Genomic DNA, 9,386 nt, shown 5'->3' with positions numbered 1-9,386 from the left:
CAATCAAAATTGCTGAAATTGTAAACACTGCTTTGTCTGAATGAGGGATTTATCCTTTTTTCCGGGTTGTATGTGCCCCTTACAAAAAAGCCGGCCCCAACCTGGCCCCCCTATTAAAACTGGTCTAGAACCGCCACTGCTACCTGCATCATGTGCCACTGCTGAGGGATAAAGGGGCACAAGTACTTTTTTGTGTGTTATTAATATAGTTATATTAAATGGTTGTGTTTCCAGTGATAAATTAGGGGTAAAATAATACTTTTCGCCCCCCTTCCCCCCACCTGGGATTTCTGCCCCTGTCACATTAGCCTGTATTCGTTTTTTCTAGCAGCTGTTTGTGTATTTAATAATGAAAACACAGTGAACAGACTGCACAACATTCAGAACAGCTGGGACGTCACGTCTTTGTCACCGCTCAATTACGTAAAAGCTCATAATTACAACGAGCCCACACAGACCTGAACAGGATGCGCTCAGCTGCCTGCAGGTGCCCGGTGTCACCGCTAGGCGGGGCTGTGAGGCCCAGTCAGTCGGTCCTCCTCTCGGTCTGTGTCCTGTCATCCAGCGGCAGCAGCAGCAGCGGCAGCATCGGCGGCGGCGGGGACAGACCGGGAGACACTCCACACTCACACCGAAACTCTGAGCCGGTGCGGCGGGCGGACGAGCCGCAGACGACCACGCGTGCTTTGGAGGCTTCGCTCGGCTGCTTTCTGACATCTGCATGGGAACATCGCCCGCGCCAACATCTGGAGCACGAGCCCGATGGTGAAACTACTCTCCCCCGTGATGTGTGGCAGGGATAACTTATGAAGTGACCGGCGCGCGAGCATCTCACCGGGAGGGGAGCCGTCTGGGGCCGTGCCGTGTCGTGCCGTGCCGTGCTGCGGGAGCCGGGAGTCAGTTTGAAGGTGAGCGGGAGGGAACAGTGCGGGTGAGACCAAGCCCGGTGCTTCACACACCGGCTGTCAGCGTGCGCGCACCTCGCCGCCTGCACGGTGCTCCCAGCGCAGGTTTGCAGGGTTAACACCGGCGCTGCAGCACACAGACAGGGGTCTCTGGGTGGGGTCTCACAGCGGGAGGGAGGGTGCGGGGGCGGGGGGGCGACCCATGGGTGACAGTTTATGCATGTGGAGACTTTTACACATGTGGACCGGCTCCAAAGCCTTTCAAATTAAAATGTCGTAATCTTGTGAAGGCTCGGGTCAGGTTCATGTCAGGCTGAAAGTGAGAGGAACAGGTGTGTGTGTGTGTATGTCTGTCACACACACACACCAGGGGATTTTCTCCCTCCCATGATTCATCCTGTTTCATTGATGCATACCTCTTCTATGGAAGTCATGGGGGCTTTATCAGTATCGATTCAGTGCAGTGTATGTGTGCGTGCGTGCATGTCTGTGTGTGCGTGCGTGTCTGTGTGTGTGTGTGTGTGTGTGTGTGTGAGAGAAGAGGAAACAGAACATTCAGTACCTTGGAGCACACTAGCAGAGTCCCCTCTATATTCTACGCTCTACAATGCTGTAGTAAATCAAGTCAAAAGTGCACACACTCCCACTCACACACACACACACACACACTCTCGCAGGTTCTAAGAGAGATAAATGGGTTCTGGACGCTCCGGGCTCCGGAGCTGCTGAGATGGACGCGGCGCTTTGGGTTACTGGCTGGGCAGAAATCCCACAGAGACAATTAAAGTAGTGACCCGTGTCATCAAGGATTTGTTTTGGCTTCCTGTTAGGAAAGATGGTAGGAAGCAGACTTTTGGGCCAGATGGCAGGAGCACACACACACACACACACACACACAGACTCTCTCTCACGCAACACACACACACACCTGGAACAGTAGAGTTACTGAGGGAGACCGGATTAGTGGCCAGCGTTTGACCTGCGGTGCTCAGCTGTACATGGAGGCTCAGTGTTGAGTTAATGAGGAGTTAATTGTCACACAAACACACACACACACACACACACACACGAGATTTTCTTCTCTGTAAAGACCTTTCAGACTCTTTTATCCCATTATGAGACATTTGTTCCTCCAAAATGAATAAAAGTTACTTCCGGCGAAGAAGCAATCATCTTATAATTGGTTTTCGTTCCATTAAACACTGTCCTGTGTGGGAGCGCCTTGTTGCTGACATCATGGAGTGTAAAGGATGATGAAGCCACAGAGAACGGTAGCCGTTTATTCGGTGTTTTACTTTGAAAGGAAAAGCCTGAAATATCCTCTGCAAAACAGACTTTTTTTGGAGCATTCTGAGTGATGCACCTTTTCAAAACAGGCAGCACTTTATATTCCCAGTGAGGAATTGATTCCAGTTATTTCTTCTAGGAACTAAATGGAGCAAAATGTTAAAAATATCACATTTTGGCAACAATTTTGGCTGCAACTGATCATTTTTCGCCGCCGATTCATCTGCTGCTGTTTTTCTCGATTAACGTGTTGTTAGTGAAAAACGCCTGTTGCAGTTTCCTGAAGCAGAACACGAAAATAACATCTCATTGAGTCTGACCTACAAACGGAGGATCTTTGGGTCCAGGCCTGCAACTAGTTGTATTCTATTATGTGATATATTTTCATCATCGATTTATTATCTTCACGATCAATCAATTCATTGTTTAGTCTGTAAAATATCAAAACATTTGGGAAAAATGCTCATCATGATTTCCCAGAGCCCAAAGTGACGTCTTCAAATTGTTTACCGTGTCCAGTCATCAGTCCCAAAACCTAAAGACTCTCTGTCATATATCACAGAGTAAAGCAGCAAATCATCACATTTAAGAAGCTGGAGCCAGCACATTTTATTTTTGCATTAAAAATGACTGAAAAGATCAAATGGTTATCAAAATTAGAGCCATGACGATATTGGCCTGCCGCTGATGTGAGGTGACAAGAAAGAAAAAAAAATGGTTGTTTTGTTTTTTGCAGATCACGATGGATATTCAGTTCATTACATACATTCAGTTCATTACAAATCCTGTCATTTGAGAACTGCCACGAGGTAATATTTAGTCTGGCACAGCCACACTTTGTTTTCGTGCTCTAGAAAGGGCTGGTTGAACCCCGTGTCTTTCTGGGAGAGGGGAAAAAAATCCTCTTACTTGTTAATTTTTCCAATCACAATCTTAGACGGCGCAAAGCCCAGGATTCAACAAGTTGCCTGGCAAAATAGTAACAACCAGCGAGCGGGAATGGGAGGAGAATTCCGATTGAAGTAGTTGGCCAAAGAAGAGGGAAGTAGGCTTATAGCCACAGCCGACTTCCTGTGAGCTGGAGCTTGTTTGGTATTTTTGGCGCGAGAAATGACATAAAAGGTCACACTAAAAGTCGAAATTATTCATTAAGCTGAGCACAAATTTAATCTTAAATATTTTTGGTGCTAACTGTGAACTGACGAGCATCATCACATATGAAAATCAGCTCTGCTTTTACAATAATTAAAACAGGTCCTGACTGAGACACCCAAAATTACATCTGAAAGTGCCTCACACAGTCTGAAGACAAAAGTAGAACACGCACACACACACACACACACACACCACAGCACGCAGCTCTAAGCAGGAAGCTGACAGCAGCCCTGAAAGAGGTTTCATCTGGTGTGAACTGTCACTCTGTGTGAGTAAGTGTAAATATGTTAGGTGTCTGTGTGCACGGTGGCATTTTGCAGGTGTGTTTTTATCTATTGTGTGTTCTGTGCTAAGCGTGCTCGAACAGGTCTGAAGCAGCAGCGACAGTGGCAGCTTTAATTCTCTGTGAAGTGAAATGCATCTTCCTCCCGCGGGTGGATCAGGGTTTGTTTTTTTTTGTTGTTTTGTTTTTTACAGGAGCCCTCCAGCATTCTCACAATGCATTTTTCATGGCAGTCTGCCCATGAGTGGTTTTTCTCCAGTACCCACAAGCTGCACTGTTTATCTTTCCCGTGTTTTTCTGCTGCTACTTGTCACTGCACAAGAAGCGCTTTCATCCAAAACACGCCTGTCAAGATATTCAAATAGAATTTTGACTAAAGTTACTTCAACAAGAGCAGGAGACAGCAGCACGTAGAGCTAAAGGAGACGTCGATATCTTATTCGACTTGAAATAGCTGCCATATTCTGATTTTTATGATCTACTCATTTGGAACATGACCCATATCCAAAGCTTTGGTACCATTTTGGTCATGTTGCGTTCATGCGATAAACAAAAATATTATATTTGGATGACTATTTTTGTCCAATCAACAGAAATCATGGTGAACATTTGTCACAATTGTCTGGACATTTTTTATCAGCAGACAAAGGTGCAATAAGAATTGGCCACCTTGAATTCCAAATAAAAAATCTGAGCTTTTCTTGAGAAGCACTGACTGCTGCTCCCTGTGGCTGCGGTTAGCTAGTTAGCTCAGTTAGCCATGCACCGAGCAGGCTAGACTTGCAGGCAGCAGGCAGCAAAACCAGATCGGAGCCGCAACGCAGCGGACCCCTATCCAGTGGAAATTGGGCCGACTCCTAAGCCATTCTCATGGCTAAAAACAACACACAAAGAAGCTAACGTTAGCATTGGGCTAACACGAGCTACAAACGTAGCCAAGTTGGCAAACCTCACATATTTCATGAAAACAACAAATCCCCCTGAAACAAAACAAATAATTACCTGTCCAACAGAAAGAGAGCAACCTCTGCATCACTTTTCAAGCCCTTCACATGCCCCAGTTGTCTCCACCGTTCAAACGCCACACCGGTGTTGACTCGGTCCGACTTCTTTCTTTATCCAGAGCCTTTTTCGTCGCAGCCTTTCCTGCCTCAGGCTTTCTTTTCCTTGCCTTTTTAGCGGGTTGAGCTGTTACAAGTAACGCTGGCTGCATTTTCTCTGCCATTGTAACCAAATGAACGTCTTCACCTGCAACTCGTATTTCTGCAGAGGAGTGTGCTGAATATTTCCGGCATCAGTGAAATGTAAGGTGTGCGTGCGCGGGGGAGGGAGGGACAGAACGAGACATGAAGGCAACTGACCAGTCCGTGCATCTGACCAATCCGTGCTGTCCAGGCCGGACGGCACGGATTGGTCAGATTTTTCTCTGTCCTACAGCTGCCACAGAGGTCCGATTATTTTCGTTCCTTTTTCTGAATACATAATGTATTGACTACTCTCAGGATAGCAGGATCATTTCACCCAGTATAACAAAATGTGTTTCTGAACAACATTACAGACCCTAGCTTTAATCAACAACGACATTAATCGTTAGTTGCAGCTATAGACCCATGTGTCTGACCTGTTGTACCGAGGCCTGTCTACCTCTGTCCAGTTCGTTGATTTAAACTAAATGTGGCTCCGCCAGCATAGTTAACCTTGTTGACAAATAATTTATACCAAATGCTAGCATGCTAATGTGCTAACCTAAGCTTGGGAACAGTAGCCATTGTACCTGCTGAACTTCAGCATATTAGCATCGTCATCGAAAGTGATGCTGACGTTAGCTCAAAGCACCGCTCAAAGTTAAGCCCCTCACAACGGCTAGCGTGGTTGAAGGCTCTATTTTTGTGAACCCGGTAGAGCAACACAGGCTGCAGCCATGCAGAAGCTCAAGGAATGCTCTCTGACCAGGCTTGTTAAAAAGAAGACGGCTCACCAGACAATTCACCTGGTGACTTTTGGATGAAGATGCCAGGAGGTCCTGAGGGCATTGTTAGACGAAGAGAGAAGTGTTAATTGACTGGTGATTTTTCTCTGGACGTTGACCTTTTAGTCATCATTCTCACACACTGGCTGACACATACAGCTGAAACTGAACACAGTAATTCATCAGAGCTGAAAATTTGCGGAGGAGTGTGTGGTTATTCTGCGACTGTCTGTCGTGCGTAATTGTGGCTTGACAGCGACGTCATCGCTGCAGTTAAAGATCACAGGCGCCACCTTCAGCTGGTGCCTTTTGACCAAGATACCAAACTGTTGCAGGTGAGGATTTAACCTCAGTGCACCCCAGGAAAGGTTCAATCTAGTTTCATAGTGCAGCTTTTTTTATGTGAAGTGCAAGCTGGGTTTATTGTAAGCAAACAAATTCAGACTTTCGACGCTCTCAGCTTCTACATGAAAGGTCAGGAGTGTCCACCAGAGTCTGATGTTTTTGATCTCCAACAATCTGGAGAGAGTTTTCTTTAATTTTCTCTGTGTATCTTTCCTCCTTTTCCCACACATCATCATCATCAGCCCGTATCAAAGCCAGAGTGGCCCTATCAGCATGGCAGATACAGTACGTCTGTAGTGTCGGTGCGATGATGATAGAAAAAATACAAAGCAAGTTCATACGCCCGTTCTATTTTTACATTACAGAACACAATAAATGCTAAACCAAACATTAGATCACCATAGTTAAGGGATATTTTTAGTAATCCGTGCTCAGTACAATACAAACATACATTTGCAGATACTAATCTTTGCATCACACAGTATTATTCTAATCTGAAGTCCACTCCCCTCTGGGGCTGTAGAATCCATGAGTAAAAAAAAAACAGCACTGAACATCAAATAGATTGTCGAAGGTTAAAGTGAAGGATCAGTGTGCACTGGACAGATGGGTCACTGAGAGTTCACGGGTGGATCACTGAATTAAGGGCTGATGGCATGGAATGGTTGAGGAAAAATGCCCAGATGTACTGTCATGCACTTACTTTGAAACGTCCATCTTTTCAATCTTTTCCATATGCTCGGTCGAAGCTGCACAAACAGGTTCCCCGAGGAACACGTGAGAAAGAAATGAAGAACTTTTGGAAACTTAACTTGCCCTGGGAAATACCCCTCTGAATGTGTCCGCTGAAACGGGTGGTATTTAAGAAAAATACTGAAAATGTATTTGTAACCGCTAATGGTTGTACAGTATAACCACCATGGACTACATATACATAAATATATATGGGTCATTCACTATGGGTGATAGATGAGCGTGTTGAACCACTTTTGGTATTCACACATGTTCGTATCTACCTTTCTCTGCTTAAAACAAACTCATTAAGTTGAATCTTTTCCTGAAATTGCCACTTGACACTTTAGATTGGATTTTCGTAATGATAATTCTTTTTGTGCGATCAATTAGTCAATTAGGCTCAGTGTGGTCCTGTTTCGCATTCGTGCTGCAACCGTTTGGTGCGTCAGAAACTAGATGGTAAAGCCATTTATCAGTTTTTAGATGTTTCAACCATTAGCTTTGATCTAGCTATCTTTGTAAGCCATGTATGTGCTGCTTTTAGCAAAATACTTCAGTAGTTTTTCACATTTCATTAAATGGTATCGACCCTTGTTTTTTTAGCCTACTGTTAGCTAACTATTTCAATGTATCCATTACTTTAGCCTGCTGTTGGCTAAATATTTCAACTCTTTATCCATTAGCCCACTTTTAGCTAACTATTTCGAAGTTTTGAGACATAAATTAGCACATTATTTGGTGTTTTCATTATTCATTAAGGAAAAATATGTAATAATGTCCATCTTATCCATCACAGAAATTTTGTCCGTTAAGCTTTTTCCGAGGAACCCGTCGTCATTTTTTGTGAACTTCTGAACAAAAAGCCTGGATGAATAGCGAACTGCCTGCCAAAAAAGGAATTTTAATCTGCCCATTATGTGGCATACATTATACTCTCCAAACTCGTCTTCAGTGTCCAGCTGATGACAGTCCTTTCCCGCGGCCAGTGTTCTCCTGAGAGACTCCAGACTCCTCTATGAAGATCCTCTCTGTTTCTTTGTAAACCACAATTATGACCCTCCGTTTTTTCCCCAAAATATTCTTTTCAAAGCCGATTCTCTCTCTCTCTCTCTCTCTCACCACTATCGTCCCCCCCCCATGTGGCATCTGTGGGCAATTACCATTAAGTTTTCATACAAGGCCGGCCAACAGAGGAAGCTGATGTATTGGAGCGCGCAGCACGAGCCTGCTGGCTGCGTGGAGGGGCGGCAGGAAGGAGGGATGGCGGGAGGGAGGGATGGCTGCTGAGGAGGTCTATTCATGTCTCCAGGCGGGGCCATACTTGAGTAGACACTTATTGTGACGATGACCTTCCTGTCACCACGCAGCCGACACAAAGCAGCCCCATACGAGGGTCAGCTGAGCGGCGCTCTTTGTCTCTCGTCCTGCCTGTCAACTCCTCACTCTGTCTCTCTTTCCATGTGTTTCCTTTTTACTCTGTGATTCAATGTATACTTGAATTTTCTGAATATCACACACCATACATCCCCGAGAGCGACTGATTTAAGTGATTTAACACAGGAGGGCAGAGCTGCGACGATCAGTCAGTTGATCCAAATGAATTTGCAGCCTTTCTGATAATTGGGCTAATTGATAATGTTTTCAGCAAAATTGTCAAACATTTGCTGGTTCCAAGTTCTAAAATGTAGGATCTGCTGCTGTTCCTTGTCATTTATGACAGTAAATCTTTGGGTTTTCGTTGGATGGACAAAAGAAGCAATTAGAAGTTGGACTGGAAATAACTCTTTATTTGACGTTCCCTTGTGCTTTCTGTCACAGATTTTACAGCTCACTTGTGGAAAATAGTTCGTAGGCATGGTTCATCTTATACCTTTCTCCCCCAGAGTGGATGTACTGAATTTTGGAAAAGTGTCAACACGGGAGAGAAAAGAAAAGCTCGCTAATAAGCTCCAGGCTATCCTCCATATTTAGCACAGACTTTAAACAAGTTTTGATGACTCTATAACAGTGTTGAGGAACGACTCCTTGCGTCGGCAGGTCGGTTGCAGTCTGTTTGACATGACTCAGATTTGCCATCGAAGGCACATTTCAAAGAAAACAGTGGATTTGTTCACGGTTGTGAGACCCTGTGAGAGCGGGACAATGCCGGTTTAAATCCGTTACTAGAGATGATGACAGTGGGAAAGGCAATAAAAGATGTTTTCCACTCTTTCATCAATGCTGTGCCCGTGAGAAACTTTCAGAAATCAATTTAAGACTGTGTGAATTTGTCTGAGGATAAACCTGTCTCGTAGAAATTAATATTGATAGGAGGGAAAAGCTGCTGCAGGAGGTAACAAAACCAAAAACCTTCCAAAAATTATTTGACCACTCTGGAGGTGGCAGGAGCAAGTACCATGAATACCAAACTCATAAACAGTATCATCAGGTTGTCAAAAGTACCGATACTACACATTTAAAATATCCATGTTCCATAGCATTGCATCAGAAGTACCCAAGCAATAAAAAACAGATCTAAAATCATGGTCACAAAGGTGTTGATAGGTGTTCAGTGACTTTTTTCAAACCACAACTGTGTATCAGTTGTTGAAAAAAGAATAAGTTATCCTCTGCTGTGTTCTGTCCTAAAAAAAGAATAACTGCAGTAACTACGCCAGCTATAAAACTGAGAAATTGCCTTAAAGTTTTTTGACTGTCCAGCCAAATG

The 9,386-nt window shown here is 44.5% G+C and overlaps 1 protein-coding gene across 4 annotated transcripts in view; it reads left to right on the top strand.

The window, feature by feature from the left end:
* The first annotated feature begins 551 nt into the window (after positions 1-551).
* rhbdf1b (rhomboid 5 homolog 1b (Drosophila)) overlaps positions 552-9,386 on the top strand; it is a 41,350-nt gene continuing 32,515 nt past the window's right edge. For 2 of the 4 annotated variants that reach the window (XM_030400902.1, XM_030400900.1), the window contains exon 1: positions 552-908. The gene's annotated coding sequence lies outside the window, so the exon portion shown is untranslated. The remainder of the gene's footprint in view (positions 909-9,386) is intronic. The other 2 variants (XM_030400901.1, XM_030400904.1) reach the window with 2 other exon arrangements.

The sequence above is a fragment of the Sparus aurata genome, chromosome 20, assembly GCF_900880675.1.
Source record: "Sparus aurata chromosome 20, fSpaAur1.1, whole genome shotgun sequence".
Classification (NCBI taxonomy): domain Eukaryota; kingdom Metazoa; phylum Chordata; class Actinopteri; order Spariformes; family Sparidae; genus Sparus; species Sparus aurata.
This window is presented reverse-complemented; position numbering and strand designations above follow the sequence as displayed.